This window comes from Taudactylus pleione, unplaced genomic scaffold (genome assembly GCF_031769625.1).
Source record: "Taudactylus pleione unplaced genomic scaffold, aTauple2 ptg000085l, whole genome shotgun sequence".
NCBI classification, from domain to species: domain Eukaryota; kingdom Metazoa; phylum Chordata; class Amphibia; order Anura; family Myobatrachidae; genus Taudactylus; species Taudactylus pleione.
In genome coordinates, this window is record NW_028284487.1 from 8807617 (window position 1) to 8824225 (window position 16609).

Consider the following 16609-nt stretch of genomic DNA (forward strand, 5'->3'; position numbering starts at 1 on the left):
TCCTCTACATAATTACTAAATAATTGACCCAAAGTGGAGTAAGTTATGCAAGAAGAATGGAGTTGAAAAAAAAAAAGTGTTGTAAGGATGTTTGTTTTTATTTTCATAACTGCGTTGGATGCTTTCTTCTCTGTGGACTCTGCTGCTTTAATCCTAATTTCTTATACTTGGGTTACTTTGCTGTTTGACATCATTGTGCTTTACTTTGTGTCTATAACTCCCTGTGCAACTACAGAGTGTGTGTTGTGGTTCCTGTTATAAACACAGCTGGGTAGCCTGTTCCCCTTGGTTTCAGCATTGTAGCACAAAGTTTCAGTAAAACGTCAGATGTTGCCATTGTATTGCTTGTTGCCTTTTATGGAGCCTAAAGCTGGGTACACACTACACCCTTTGTGTACACAGCTATGGCACGATACACAGCACCGTCTGTACACACTGCACGATGCAGTGGACGGAGGCGCAATGTGTCGTTCCATGCTGCATTTAGCTTCATTGCGTTGTTCATCGCATCGTGCTGGACAGCAGATGGGAGGATGCAATGAACAACTGCGAGCATGCGTAATCAGGTGTACGCACTAAGAAATTTGCACAATATATATTGTTCATATCCCCGGATGTGAACGATATATACTGTATCGTGCCATCAGATTTTTATGATCATTTAGCATGTGAATGTATATTATATGTGTGTGCGATTCAAGTGTGACAGTACAGTGTGTATGTGCGTTTCTGTAAAATCCAGGTTTTAAAAAAAGGGTTAAAAAAATCTGGTAAGTAAAAATTGAGCACTCCCATTACTTAACCCTATAAAGCTTGACACAGCAAATAGCATGTATAACAAATCTGATACAGTTGCTGCTATGGGCTTAAAAACACCTAATTAATTGTAGGTGCTACATTTATAAATATGTGCACCCAGCATTCTCTCTGCTGACATGGGAGAAGGGGGAGGGGCACACAGAAAGCAATTATAACTATAAAAAGTATATTATTACTTTATATGGGCATTATGAAACCTTCCTGTTTTGTTCATTATATCTTTTTATTTTTTATTTCCAGCTACTTGGAGTTTATAACGGATCAGATAGACTATTACACACTCACGTGTGCCACTAATTGGCTTATGGACTGCAATAAGAACAGGTATGGATTTTTGTTTTATCATTGTACTGTGGGTTGTACAGCCTGTGATAAGGAAATGGTTAAGTCTGCCAGATGCAAGAAGGTTAAAAAAAAATACACAACAGTACTTTAAATGACTTCACCAACTGGCTGCCTTTTCAAGTGGTAAAATGATTATGTATACACACAACAGCTGTTAATATAATACATTATAGCCTCTCTATGGTTACCTGCCATCTGAGCACAAAGCATTGCACATTTTTAATTTCAGGGTGGGACAGACGCACGCTTACATTGTAGCTCAATTATTTAATTTTGCAAGGTCCCCAGCAATAAGAATACATTATTTTAATCCTTTCAGTGTCACTGAAACAGTGAGAACAGTAATGGAGATCCGTATGGATCTCCATAGGGACCCTATGCAAATGTGTCACTGCTATTCAGGAGAATTGTCTTTCCTGAATTGAAGTGCATATTATTCCTTTTGTTTCTGTGTGGTTGTCCCAACTGTATACTACTTCTGATGTGGACTTTAAGATCCTAAATTGCTCTTAGCTGGATATTTAGCATTAGCACAGGAGAATATAATGCTCTACATACCCTCTGGGTAAAACATAGACACAAACGTCTGCTTTGTAAATGGAATTTCACAGAAAGTCAAAGGCAGAGGAGGATTTGTTATCTAGATACTCCCTGATGATGCCAAGGAGAGAAACCATGCTTGCCCTCATTTCTGTCCACATCTCCTCTGCTCTTACTGATCACCATCTCACCTACACTTTAGTTGCCTCTTTGCATCCCCCTTCAATATTCTTTGTGATCCATCCCCTCCTCTGGAACTCACTCCCATGCCAAGTCAGACTTTCTACCACTCTTGACCGCTTCAAACGTGCACTGAAAACTCACTTTTTCATTAAAGCCTACTAGCCCTCCTCCTAAATTTCCACTTCTCTTCCCTTGACCAGCTATTCCCTCTTCACCTTTCAACTGCCTGTCCACCCTGCCCCCCTTACTGGCAGGGTCCTCGTTCCTTTTGTTCTCCACATTGCCCATGCCACCTGTGATCCTTGTTTTTTGGTCTCCCGTTCAATGACTCTTAAGGTGGGTACACACTATACAGATATATCTGCAGATGATGGTTGTTCGTACACACTGAACAACCATCATCTGTCCTGGTGACCAGTGGGCGTGTCCGGGGGGCGTGTCCCGCCCCCCCTTCTCGCGGCTGCCGCTGTGTGTGTACGGGAGGTCTGCCAACCGCCCGTACACACCTGCCAATGCAATATGTCTGTGAACGCTGACGTTCGCTGTACGCTGGTACACACTGCCCGATGGGCAGCAGATACATTGGCCGATCAATTGATCGGCCAATATATCTGTCAGTGTGTACCCAGCTTTATTCTGTATGCTCACCCGTACGCCAAATTGTCTCTGCTCCTTAAGACTTACTGTACCTACACTTGCACCTTGTCCTACCTAGTTTGTCATTTTATTGCTGTTGATCGTTCCTAGATAATACAATTTACATTGTATTTTAATTATGACATGTCAACTTACACTGTTTCAATGTATATTCCTTGTACGGCGCTATGGACTGTTTGTGGCAGATTTTAATAAGAAAAGATAATGTAGAGTGGATGATAGAGAGCTATCATAATATATATGGATTCCAACAATAGGGAGCTGTGGGGTATCAGTACTGGCTATTAGCTCTGGGCTCTCCTTTGCCTGTGGTTACTCTGTTGCTGAAGTGTAACTTGCTTGGCCACTCAGTTTTCTCAAACCCAAGCTCGGTTAGTTACGGCGACTATTCTGCTTTCTCCAATCCTGACCTTGGCTTATAACACCCTTCTGCAGTCCCTGAGCTCTGCTACTTTGTAATGTGGGCCATGCATCTATTGGCCCAATTCCCAGCTATGACGATCCACCAGTCAAAAAGACTGATCCACGGACATTGATGATCGGTGTTCCATCGGTGGGTCGGGGAAAAACATTATGTTAAGAAGTCCCCGATTCACCATTCCCGATTACTTTTTGATTGGAATCCGTGACTCAAGTATTTCCAATATGTTTGATTTTCCTAACTTCCAACTCCGGTGTCGGGAAAACGAGACATTGGGGCAATACATTGCAGATGTATGGGACACAAGGCTATTCTTCTACTTGGATTTATATCCTGGATAATTATTATACGGTTGTGTGCAGAATTGTAAAGACAATGGGCCTGATTCAGAGTCAGTTGTTGCAGTGTCCGTGTGTGCGTCTTTTGCCAGCATTGCATATGCGACTTTATGCTATATACTGCTACAAGCCCTTCCCAGGTGTACAGCTGTGCGTCTGAATGTGTAAGGACTGAGAAGCCCACTTTGAGAGTCTTTATATATTGTAATAGTGTCTGGTGCGTCTTTCGATGCATCCATCAATCACACCATCAAAACTTGCACCAGCCGCATACTACCACATTGTCCAATAGAGTATGGCTTCCAAAGCGAGCCAATATACGTTCACCACCACTTCATCAACATGCCGCGACAATCCCATAATATGCCCATAAGACGCGTCTGTGCGTCTGCCTAGCCAACATCGCAGTCACTGCCCAGGAATGCGTAATACACTTTTGAGACCATGCGTCTCAGTTGGTACAACGACTCAGTATGCACACACTCTGGACACGTGCAGAGGGACTTTTTGTGACACAGGGGTCTATGTACTAAGTCTTGCAAAAAGATAAAGTGGATGGAGATAAAGAAACAACCTATCCGCTCCTAAATGTCACTTTACAGGCTTGAAAAAGTCTCTAGCCAAGGAGACGAAACGCGTTGAAAAGTGGGGTTGTTTTTTTCTTTGATGCAGTGGAGAACAGCCGACTGGACTCTAAACCTACTTCCTACGCCTATCCACCATCTTTCGGAACTCTAACCATCGCTTCTTCATGTGGTGCAGCCCGGAGATCAGGACTTACCGTTCAGAAATGAGTGAGCCATGGAGCGTGCAAAAGCCCGCTGCCACAGTCACAATTTTTGTGTTACTCACCAACTCCTGGGCGCCAGCTTGAGGCAGGCGCGATGTGGACATAGTCGGGACCTGACAGCGCTCTCAGGTGAGACAAGGGGAGCTTGCCGGTGACCGCAGGTGCAACTTACTCCGATCGGTCCTTACTGTAGCTTCCTCACAGATCTTACCATTATTTATTTGGTGAGGTGAGCGAAGTGTTCCGTGAGCCGCAGGTATTTCACTTATTATGTTTTGAGTCCTTACATTTACGGGGATCACCCGGAATTCAAGCCAGCATTGACATTTTTAAATACGGATCTACAATACCTACTAGTATCTGTGCTGGGACGCCAGCACAGACACAGACTTTTTTTTATAACTATACTATTATGGGCTGCTACAAAATAACTTTCAATCAACCATAATTGCCTCATTTTTATTTTGTATTATTTTTTTCTAGACAGCTGTTGGTTTACATATTCTATATCTTTTATTGCATGTGTTTAGTTTCTAGTAAACAACATATATTGCTGACAGTCATGACTGTACCGCTTATTTTACCTGTATATTGAATGTATCAAAAAATATTGTACTATTGGATTATGTCAATGTTTTCTATTTATTATAAAGTATACTTTTAGAACCACTTGTTCTCTGTCATATTCTTAATAAGCTATAACTTTGCTCTAGGTATATGAATGAAGTGGTGTAAGTGCGCTCCTTAAAACTGGGAGTGTGGGGGTGAGTTACTATTGCAGCTCTAGACACTGGTGGTTTCCCCAATATCACCAAGAAAGGGATCTGATAGTACAAAGGTATGTCTAGTAGGTAGCGCAATGTAAGAGCTTGTTATTGAGTATTGTAACTAGATCTAAAGATATTGGACTAATGAGTCAGCATAATGGGATACAATTTAATGTAGTTAAAATAGTAAAATGATAATAAAATGACAAGGTCTGAAATAAGTATAGAAGAGAATATGTTACACAATTCAAAATATACAATTAAAAATGCACAATGTGTACATGGGAAAATATGTTGCACAATTTAAAATACACAATAAAAATTCGCAATCACAAATGTCTGACGGTATGGTGAAAGAAAAACAGTATACCGTCCAATGGAAATTGTAATACAGGTAAAGTGGGACTGTTGGAACAGTCCTATCTATAATAATACCAATGCTGATGGAATTTGTGTGATGCAGGTGTAGATTTACTGTCCATTGTTGTGATGTCACAGAATCATCGGAAATACAGTTCAGCAATCTGCAGGTTAATAACGATGGTATAGAGGATGTTGGGTATGGTCTAGTAGATAAATGAATGTTTGGTGAGTGCATGCACCCCCTACCTCATCCTGAGTGGCAGCCCGGTGGCTGGTTGCAAGAGTTGTATAGATGTGAGAAAAGCCTCCTCCTAGACGCAGGGCGCCAGTTCCCTGTGTGAGACAACGGCTGCCGCCTAGTTGGAAAGGGGCAGCTGCTTCTTCAGTCGCTCCGGCGGAGGGTGTGCACAAATCCCTCACCGCTGGTGTAGTTGTTCCGGTGGTCCGTACGGCGACTCGGCGAGTAGAGGGGGCGTGGCCAACGCATTTCACCCGCTAGAGATTGTGCGGGCTTCGTCAGGGCTGTATGGATGTGAAGTTTGCAGGATGTCCTTTATTTAAAGGGCTTGCTCTGTCCCTCCTTAATTGTTCATTGGGAGTCAGTTTGCAGGCATCAGCAATAAATGAGTTTGTTAACCGCTTGTGGTCGTACACTGTAGGGAGTTTATTGAACAATGTAAACAATGTTGAGATGACAAAAATTGAAAGTATGAAATATAATATATTGATATAAATAAAAATAGGTGTTGAGGGTGTTATTAGAATCTTAAAAAATTAGTTATGCAGTAGAGTCCAAGGTATGGTGGTACTGAATTGTTCTAGATCAGATATTATTCCTATGTTGTAGAAGTAGTTGTCACTCATATTGGTTGATAGATATTGGTCTCTTTTAGAGTATTATCTTGAGCTCCTTGATGTGAAAAGGATTAGCTTGCAGTGATAATTGCTACATAACCAGATCTTCATGAGAGGTCTCCCAACTCATTACTGGTCTGGCCCGACCCTACTTAGCTTCCAAGTTCGGAAGTGTTTGGGCGTGACCAGGGTGGTATGTATGTAGGATGCACTTGCGAAGCTTATTTCCATTTCTTGGAGTTCATTCCTTCAGGAATTCTGAGAATTCAAAGTCAATATTAGACCTTTAGGTGCAAGGGTTTTCAATTTACATATCCATCTAGATTCTTCTTGTGACATGGAACATAAGTAGTTACCACTTCTCCATGCTGTTTTAACTTTCTTTATTGCGGTAAACGTTAGAAGGTCAGGGTTTCCGTTATGTTTTTTATTGAAGTGATCGGGTACACTATGAGAATCTAGCTTATGCTTGATATTCCTTATATGTTCTCCCTTGCGGGTACTTAGTTTTCTAGCTGTTCTGCCTATGTATTGTAGGCCACATGGGCATGTGATCATGTAGATGACCCCTATGGTGTCGCAGGTCATAGTATCCTTAATCTTGTATGTAATTCCAGTAGTTTTTGATGTGATTTCTGTTGTTGGCGCTGTGTTTCTGTGTTTTGATGTGCTGCAAGCTATACATCTATTGCAGTGATAGTATCCAGGATTTTTTTCCCCTAGCCAGGTTCCTTCTTTGGATTTGTTCTTTCCTTCTGGGGGTAGGTGATTCTTCACTAATTTTCGACTGATGTTCTCCGCCTTTTTGTAAGTGAATTGGGGTCTTCTAGGAATTATATCTTGTAGAATGTCATCTTTCATCAGTAAATGCCAATGGGTATGGAGGATTTTCTCTATATGTTTGTATTGGTCATTATATTGGGTAATAAATCTTGCACTTGCATTTTCTTCTGTTTTTTTCTTGTATGTCAAGAGACTATTTCTATCTGCATCCCTTGCAGTAGATATTGCTTTGTTAATTGTGACTGGGTTGTATTTTTGCTTCAGAAATTTTGATTTGAGATGTGCCGATTGTGTTTCGAAGGTGGTTAGGGTTGAACAGTTTCTTCTGATTCTTTTAAACAGGCCTCCTGGGATACTGTCGAGCCAATTTTTATGGTGGTTACTTGTTGGTGGTATGAACCGATGGCAATCTACTGATTTGGTGTATGTTTTTGTCTGAATATTTCCATCTTCATTGAATATTGTTAGATCCAAAAAGTCGATAGACTTGGTGCTGAATGTGGCAGTGAATTCGAAGTGCTTGTCATTATGGTTAATATGGTTCACAAATTCGTTAAATTTTTCTATTCCACCTGTCCAAATGATAATGACGTCGTCTATGTAACATTACCATATAGATATATGATCTCTATATTTGTTGTTTGCCCAAATGGTATTGTTCTCCCACTCTGCCATAAACAGGTTCACGTAACTTGGGGCAAATTTGGTCCCCATCGCAGTTCCGCAAATCTGTCTATAGTGGGAGCTGCCATACCAAAAATGATTGTGACTGAGAATGAACTCGATACTTTTGATCACAAATTCTATTTTATCATCCCCACAATTGTGGACAAGTCTCACGATATTCTCCACACCTTTGCAGCCCTGTATGTGATCTATGCACGTGTACAGGGACTTAACATCTAGTGTTGCTAGGAGATATCCTTCCCATTTGGTTGTATTTAATATTTCCAATACTTGTGTGGTGTCCCTTAGGTAACTTAGTTGTTGAATGACCATCGGTTGGAGGATGATGTCCACAAATTAGGAAAGTTTGGTGGTGAGTGAGCCTATCCCGGAGACAATTGGCCGTCCTGGTGGGTTATTGTGGGTCTTGTGAATTTTTGGTAGAAAATAGAAGACCGGTAGAATCGGATGCGGCTGTGAGATGTATTCTAGTTCTGCTTTGTTAAGGTTTCCTTTGTTTCTTCCTTCTATAAGTAGAAGGTTCACTTCTTTTTTGTATTGTTCTGTTGGGTCCTTTTGTAGAAGTTCATATGTGTCCTGGTCTGACAGTAGTCTCAATGCCTCTTGGTTGTAATATTCTCTGTCCATGATGACTACTCCTCCTCCTTTGTCCGCTGGCTTGATGACGATAAAGTTGTTATCCTCTAGGTTTTGCAGGGCTAGTTTATCTTTTTTCATGAAATTAATTTTCTTATTCCTGTTTCTATTTTTCCATGTTGTGCTTTTTATTGATCTGCCCAGTAATTCTATGTCATGTTCCACTGCCTTTTCAAAGGCCTCTATACAGGCTCCTTTGATATGTCTAGGGTAGAATGTAGATTTGGTTTTCAGATTGGTATGTGAGTCTGCATCAATACCATGGTCCTGTTCTCTCTCTTGTTGTTTGTGAAAACATTTCTTGAGAGTTAATTTCCGGGTGAATTTGTGAAGGTCTATGAATGTTTTGAACTGGTCAAAGTCGTTATTGGGAGCAAACTTAAGTCCTTTTGCTAAGACAGCTGTTTCTTCTTTGTTGAGCTTGTGGCTGCTCAAATTGAAAATCCCTAATTGTTGGATCTTTTCTTCAGTGATTATTTCTTCTCTCTCTGTTGTTGTTTTGGACTTGCGTCCTCCTCTAGTTCCTCCTCTGTATTTTCCCTGTCGGATGTGTTGTGTTTTCTTTTTTGTGTGTTTGTTGGCCTCAAATCCGGTGGGGTGTCCCCCCCTAGATACTCTAAAAAAAGATCGAGATTTTGTTCTGCCACATCTGTACCCATATGGGGGTCTGGTGTAATGTTCGTTGTTGAGGCATTCTTTTCTAGATTCTTGAGAATTGTTTTTGTTTTTTCCTGTTCCTGGTTGTGTGCTTCTGTCATGCCTCTTCTATAACTATCTCTGACTTGACTGGTGTCAAGAATGCCAGGGACCTGATTCCTTGGATATTGGAAATAAATAGCTCTGTATGGTTGGTACGTTCTCTCTCTGCTTGGCTTCATTGGAAGATCTTCAATTAGGGGTTTCTTATAGTGAGATTGCTGGAATCTCTGTTTGGTTGTGTAAGAATCTTCAGTTCTTTCTTTGTTCCTGATGCTGAACCTATGATCTGATAGTCCTTGTTTGGTTCTTTGTGCTTGTTTGTAATGTGATTTAGAGAATCCGGGATGAGAGTTGGTATCAGAATTGTAGTAAAATTGATTGTGGTGTCTATTAAATATTCCTCGTTGGTGGTATTGATTACTTGTCTTTTGTAGGGTCCAGGATCTTCTTCCTTCCGTGAAGTCGAGCCTGTCTCTTTGGAGTTTGCTCTTTTTGACTCTAATAATTTCGTTCTCAATATTTCTGAGTTTATTGTTGGTCATGGTTTCTAGGGTTTTGAAATCCTCCATTTCTGCAATGGGTGTTAATTTCTCTTGAATTGTTTTTATTTCTTTATTAATAGTGTTTAGCGAGTCATTCCGATCGTCAATGATGAGTTCCATGAGTTTGATGGAGCAATCATCCAATATTTGTTCCCATTTTTTAGTGAAATCTTGTTTGCATGACATGAAGGTGGGAGTTTTAAATAATCTAAGTCCTCTTGGGACTAGTTTATTTTCAATATATTTTTTTAAGGTGTTTGTTTCCCACCATTGTTTTATTTCAGTGATCATTAGTTTCTCCATTCTTAGATACATATCACAGAAAGATTCTTCTATAGTTTCTGTGGTTTCATAGTTGTGTTCACTACTTTTAATTGAATTTTCATTAGAGAATATTTCATCTAGTTTTAGAAATTTATCTTTTCTAGTGGTGTACATCCTAGAGTTTATTAAGTTGCTGCACTTAAAGCACCTGGGGAGATAGTAATAGGTATATGAATGAAGTGGTGTAAGTGCGCTCCTTAAAACTGGGAGCGTGGGGGTGAGTTACTATTGCAGCTCTAGACACTGGTGGTTTCCCCAATATCACCAAGAAAGGTATGTCTAGTAGGTAGCACAATGTAAGAGCTTGTTATTGAGTATTGTAACTAGATCTAAAGATATTGGACTAATGAGTCAGCATAATGGGATAGAATTTAATGTAGTTAAAATAGTAAAATGATAATAAAATGACAAGGTCTGAAATAAGTATAGATGAGAATATGTTACACAATTCAAAATACACAATTAAAAATGCACAATGTGTACATGGGAAAATATGTTGCACAATTTAAAATACACAATAAAAATTCGCAATCACAAATGTCTGACGGTATGGTGAAAGAAAAACAGTATACCGTCCAATGGAAATTGTAATACAGGTAAAGTGGGACTGTGGGACTATACCGCTTATTTTACCTGTATATTGAATGTATCAAAAAATATTGTACTATTGGATTATGTCAATGTTTTCTATTTATTATAAAGTATACTTTTAGAACCACTTATTCTCTGTCATATTCTTAATAGGATATAACTTTGCTCTGTGTATTTCTTTTTCCTTTGTATTTACAGGCTGTGTTTGAAAAATGCTGATTGGTTGGTACTTCATCTCCATCCACTTTCTCTCTCTCCAAGGCTTAGTAAATAACACACCTTAGATACATGCGCAATAGAAAACAGCATCTGCATTGTATCTGACTCAGAATCAGGCCATATGAGAGCAGATGCTAGAGATGATTCAGAGGTAGACGCAGGGAAACCATCAGGTGCAAATGTCTGATAGTTTTCCTCTGTGAATGCATCCGGGCCACACTGTCCAGCGATGTTACCACACAGAGACGATGCAGATTGAAATTGCTTGGAGATCTATGCATTTTCGATGGTCGCTTCTAGGTGGTAACTGGGGAGCAAGGCTATCGGTTGTGGTTGTGTTGGTGTTAGCGACTGCATCTAAAGACGTAATGTCCAATGTTCTGGCAGATGGTGCGCCAATAGTGCGTCCTTGTACGCAAAATGGTGGAATCGCTCTGCAGCTAGTGGGTCGTCTCAATATAACCCACATCGACTACGACATTCACCTCTGAATCACCCCCCACTAGGTGCGGAGGGAAGATCACATGGAAACACTGCATTAGCTGCAAAGAGATTAATAGTTCAGTGAGTCAGTGATGTTAGTCATGAAATCATGTTAGATTACTCCATCTAACCTCCCCCCACACAAAAAAAAGGCTAATTCATATTTCATACTAAAACAGTAATATTATAACATTATTTCTGTCTGGTCTTAAGATCTCTACAGCTCTAAGATTCTTGGAGCCTACATTATCACCCCAGTTAAATTTTACTGGTCATCTCCTTTTGGGGGAAATGCATCAAGCCTTGGAGATAGATAAAGTGGAGAAGTTGCCTAAATCAACCAATCCGCTTCTAACTGTCATTTATCTAACACAATATTTGAAATGACAGAAGCTGATTGGTTGCTTTGGGCAACTACCCCACTTTATCTCTCTCCAAGGCTTGATAGATCTCTCTGTTAGCAGTAGATCTCTCCAATGAGATCAAAGCAAAATATCAAACACAATTTAATTTAGCAACATATTTTAAATATAAATAATGTAATAGATTTGCTTAAATAAAGGCACGTACACTGGTCAGCCATTGTATTAAAACCACCTGCCTTATATTATGTAGGTCTCCCCCATGCCGCCAGAACAGCTAAGACCCATTGAGGCATGGACGCCATAAGACCTCTGAAAATGTGCAGTTCTATCTGGCACCAAGACATTAGCAGCAAACCCTTTAAGTCCTGTAAGTTGCATGGTGGAGCCCCCATCTCTTTGACTTGTTTTTCTAGCACATCCCACAGATGCTCGATTGGATTGAGATCTGGGGAAGTTGGATTCCAAATCAACACCTTGAAGTTTTTGTCATGTTCCTCAAACCAATTCCTGAGCAATTTTTGAAGTGTAGCAGGGCACATTATTCTGCTGAAAGAGGCCACTGCCATCAGGGAATACCATTACCATGAAGCGGTGTATTTGGTCTACAACAATGTTTAGGTAGGTGGTACGTGTCAAAGTAACATCCACTTAAATGCCAGGTGCCAAGGTTTCCCAGCAGAACATTGCCCAGAGCATCAGACTGCTCCATAGGCTTGCATTCTTCCACAGTTCATCCTGGTGCAATCTCTTCCCCAGGTAAATGATGCACGTGCACCTGGCATGATGTATGAGAAAATGTGATTCATCAGACCAGGCCACCTTCCATTGCTCCATGGCCCAGTTCTGACGCTCACATGCCCATTGTAGGTGCTTTTCGCGGTGGACAGGAGTCAGCATGGGCACTGTAAATGGTCTGCAGCTACACTGCCCTATACGCAGCGAGCTGCGATGCACTGTGTGTTCTAACACCTTTCTATCATAGACAGCATTAACTTTTTCTGTAGTTTGTTCTACAGTAACTCTTCTGTGGGTTTGGATCAGACTAGCTAGCCATTGCTCCCCACATACTTCTAAGAGCCTTGGGCGCCCATGATCCTGTCGCCAGTTCCGTGCAAACAAAACTGATGCAATTGTGGCTGACTTGCATGCAACTAGGAATCTGCCCCTGTATGTTTAAGATATCTTTTATATTGACACTGCTACTGGGTCTGCAACCTTATGGTTTGCGTACAAGTTAGATTGTCTGAGATCTGCGCATGTGCAGGTATCTATTTGCGAGTAAGCTAGTAGTGTCCCTAAGCTGCAGCATGCGACCATTAGGGGGCGGGTAATGACCAGCATTCCCGAAAATGGGGATGTGTCGCCCCAGTTTACTGGGAGTGGTGAGGCCATAAACTGCCTCTTCCAACACAGATTTCCTGGCCCTGTCTGAGCAGTTCCTACGATCATTCTGAGTAAGCTTAGGCTTACTCAGATGGCTGATGGCTGCGACCATTGCAACCAATGTTCATGATGGTGATCTATTGTTGTGTCTTCAGTCGCAGCACTTAGACCCGCGATGCAGACAGAAGGTGTCTCTGATGCTTTCTGTAGCATTAGAATATTTTCTCATTGTTGCGACGAGAATAGCATACAATTCTGAATTTGGCCCTATATGTAGAGGTTCAATAATCATAAGATGTCTAAGGCCTACATCAGTAATATATATGCCAGGTTTATACCAGGCATATGTGGGATACAATCACACCCTGGTTGGTTGGAACACAAATCTGGGTATATATGGGAGCATAACAATCGACCATTTGCTCCCAAAAACTAGAAAACAGAGAAACATGGTCTTTCAGCCAAATTAGTTAAATGACTGTTTTTGTCCGATTTCTGTCATTTCGGAGCAATTGGTCAATTGTCAACTGGCCAGATTGGACAGATAATCTTACAGTTTATGGCCATTTTAAGGTAAGAAAAAAGATATTGAAAAATAATCACACTGATTCGAATTGTTGCTGTTTGCACAATAAACACATTGGTTTATTGCAGCTAATCCTGAGTGCTGTTTTTTCTAAACTCTCTAAATATAAAATATAAAATCACATAAATTGTACTCTCTCCATATTAGTCAGTTAACATTTGGTACCTGGGATTTGCCTTTTTAAGTAAAGAGAGGTCTTACAAATGACCAGGATCTGATGATAGAGTGATCAGAGGAGTATAATTGGTAGTTCTTGTTTTTGGCAAATAAGATGTAATATAGTTTTGAGTTTAACATGACATCAAAGTATGTTGATATATAGATAAGTGTATGATATTGTACCTTACATACCTGCTGCACCATACTGTCTGTATAAATGGGACTGTTCAATGCTAAGCTACAATATTATGCTGTCTGGGAGAACATGAGACAGATCTAAATGAGATCCAGCTAGGTCTCTAAGGCACAGGAGCAGAATGGGTCCTTGTCTGCCACAGCTCATACACATCTGTTACATTGCAGCCATTCACTATTCAGTAGAGTTTACTATGAACAGCTCCGCTGCATTATGGAAATAGTTAAGTAGGGATAAATAATGTAGCACAGGATGGCAAATGAATTACAAAGTAAACATGCTTAGCTTAGATTATAAACATAAAGACATGAAATAACAGAGTCTCAGGGTGACTTTAAAGCATATATTATGTATATTTGTAAAAATATTCATTGTCTAATTACCATATCTTAAGAAGCCATAATATTTTTGTTTTAAAATTGTAATTTACAGTATTTAAGCAAACAGTAGAAATTCGCATGAATATGGATACAAATTATACATCAGAAATGTTTCCTCAGTTTTTCCATTTGTTTTATTTTAAATCTAGTTTGACCGGGGACGTAACTAGGAGTGTGCGAGCAGTGTCACTGTACAGAGCGCAGATCTCTGTGGGCGGCACCGCTGCTCACCCACGGTTTCTGCATCTGGCTAGCAGGGTGCCTGGAATGTCACTACGCAACCAGAATCTCTGCAGCAGTACCGCCGGGAGCGTCCTTAGGACGCTTAAGATGTGCACATCGCTGCCCTTACAGCTCCTCTCGGGGCATTGCTGTAATTTTCCCAGCAGTTGTGACCCTTCCGCTTCTATATGACATCACACGGAGGGGACGTGATCTGCACTGGTTGCCAGGCCCCCTAGTTCCGGCTCTGCAAACGAGCATCTGTGGGATATGCTGGAAAAATAAGTCCGTGCCATGGAGGCCCCACCTCGCAACTTACAGGACTTAAAGGATCTGCTGCTAATGTCTTGGTGCCAGATACCACAGGACCCGGGCGTATCTATAATGGGTGCAAGGTGTGTGGTGCACACGGGCCCTTGGGTCCAGGGGGGCCCCACACCGCACACCCTGCATCCATTGATTAAATACTTACCTCCGAAGTCCAGCGTCGGCGGTACTATCTCACTACAAATCGTCTGGAAAATGGGCGCCGCTGCCATTTTCCCGGTGTTTTACGCAAGCGCAGTGAGGTGATCACCATTTTCCCGGTGAACCATACTTTCCAACTCTCCCTGATTGTTAGGGACACTTCCTGAGATACAGTAGCAGCAATCTCTCTGACTCCCTGAAGAGTCTAACAATCTCTCTGATTGCACCTTACCCCCATTATGTAGTTGTTAAAAAAAAAAAATAGTCAGAGATATATACAGTCAAATGGGATCATCAGTGCCATTTTCCCTGCGTTGGTTATAAGGCACAGCGATCACTATGGCTACATACATTTTTATATAAGGTTTCTTGTTTCCAATTATATGGAATCACTAAAACTCAATACATGAGCAAACCCTGAAAAGTGTTTTATAAACAAATAGATCATACTGACTCCTTTGAAGCTTGTTTGCATGTGGATGTAAGTCAGTATTATGACACGCCTCTCAGATGTAGCCGCACACGTCCACTTTATCGCCGCACTCATCGGTGTTGCTTTCATAATCTCCCTGAAATGTTTTTCAAAGGTAGGCAAGTATGCGGTGAACTGCGCATGCGCTCAAGGCGCTGCCAGCAGCCGGGCGGAGAGGAGGGGGCCCCGGACGGAGACTGAACACTGGCCCCCTCCTCTCTTAATATTCCCCTGACAGGACACCCAGGTCTTGTGGAGTCAATGCCTTGCAGGGTCAGAGCTACTTTGGCTGCACGAGGGGGACCTACACAATGTTAGAAGGTGGTTTTAATGTAAAGACTGATGGGTGTGTGTATATATTGCTTCATCAAAATAATAAAGCTGCCTTAATATTAATCAGTGATCATCAACAGATATCAAATAAATCAAAATAGTGAGTAATGCCACGTTACTTGTTAGATATGATTTCCCATGCAAAAGCACACTATCTGCAGGATTCTCACTATGTTATTGCTGGTGATAACTCTGTGACGCATTGGGCTAAAGTAAAAAAAAAGTCCTATTGCCAGCTTAATCTCCCTCTTCTACAGAAATACAGATTTTCAAGCTTTGATAAATCTCCCTACCTGTGTCACAGCTTGTTTCAAATTTGTATGATACATAGTTTTACTGAAGGATGTACCAATTCCCAGGGCTGCCAAGAGTCGGACTGGGCCCGGGTGAAGGGACGTGGCCTAATTGTGGGAGACGTGGCCACGCCCCCTTAAGAAAAAAAAAAGAAAAACATTGCTGCAGCGCCTTACTGGGTAGGGGGGTGCTGTGAGCCCTTCAGCCCAGCGCATAACCTGGGGAGGCTGAAGGATGATCGCTGCCCCCCACAGGCAGCAGCAAGCAGTCTCCCGCTGCAGCCCAGTGCACAGCAGCGTGTGCTGTGCTGCTCACTGACAGGAAGGAGGGGGGGCGGCGTCGTGCCTGGGCCCCTCCAGCAAGCCCGGGCCCGGGTAATTAGTACCTGCTCCACCCCCTCTCGGTGCCCCTGCTCATTCCATATTAAGAGATGGGATGTGTTGCAGTTTGCAAGACGTAGGCCCATGTTTTACATGAACAACAAAATAAGACAATCTGTAGTCATACTTACATCATTCAAACTAGGTATGGCCATTGACCATCGATGATTACCATAACCTGGATGGTAGATGTTTTTTGGTGTGTGTTCTCATTTTAATTTTTCTTAATTGTTTGGTTTATTTGATTCTATTCTGTTCCTGAAGCAGTCTTTGTTGTAAAGAATAGGTAGTTTAAGTGTGTTTAAGTATTTAATATATATTTGTGCTGG

The 16609-nt window shown here is 41.4% G+C and overlaps 1 protein-coding gene and 1 pseudogene across 3 annotated transcripts in view; one reads left to right on the top strand and one right to left on the bottom strand.

The window, feature by feature from the left end:
* Window positions 1-16609, top strand: part of LOC148530746 (uncharacterized) — a 134599-nt gene that overhangs the window by 57800 nt on the left and 60190 nt on the right. For 2 of the 3 annotated variants that reach the window (XM_088468364.1, XM_088468365.1), the window contains exon 2: window positions 1060-1143. The gene's annotated coding sequence lies outside the window, so the exon portion shown is untranslated. Of the gene's footprint in view, window positions 1-1059; window positions 1144-4850; window positions 4932-16609 lie in introns of those variants that run through there. The other variant, XM_088468366.1, reaches the window with a different exon arrangement.
* Window positions 6167-6285, bottom strand: LOC148530747 (5S ribosomal RNA; annotated as a pseudogene).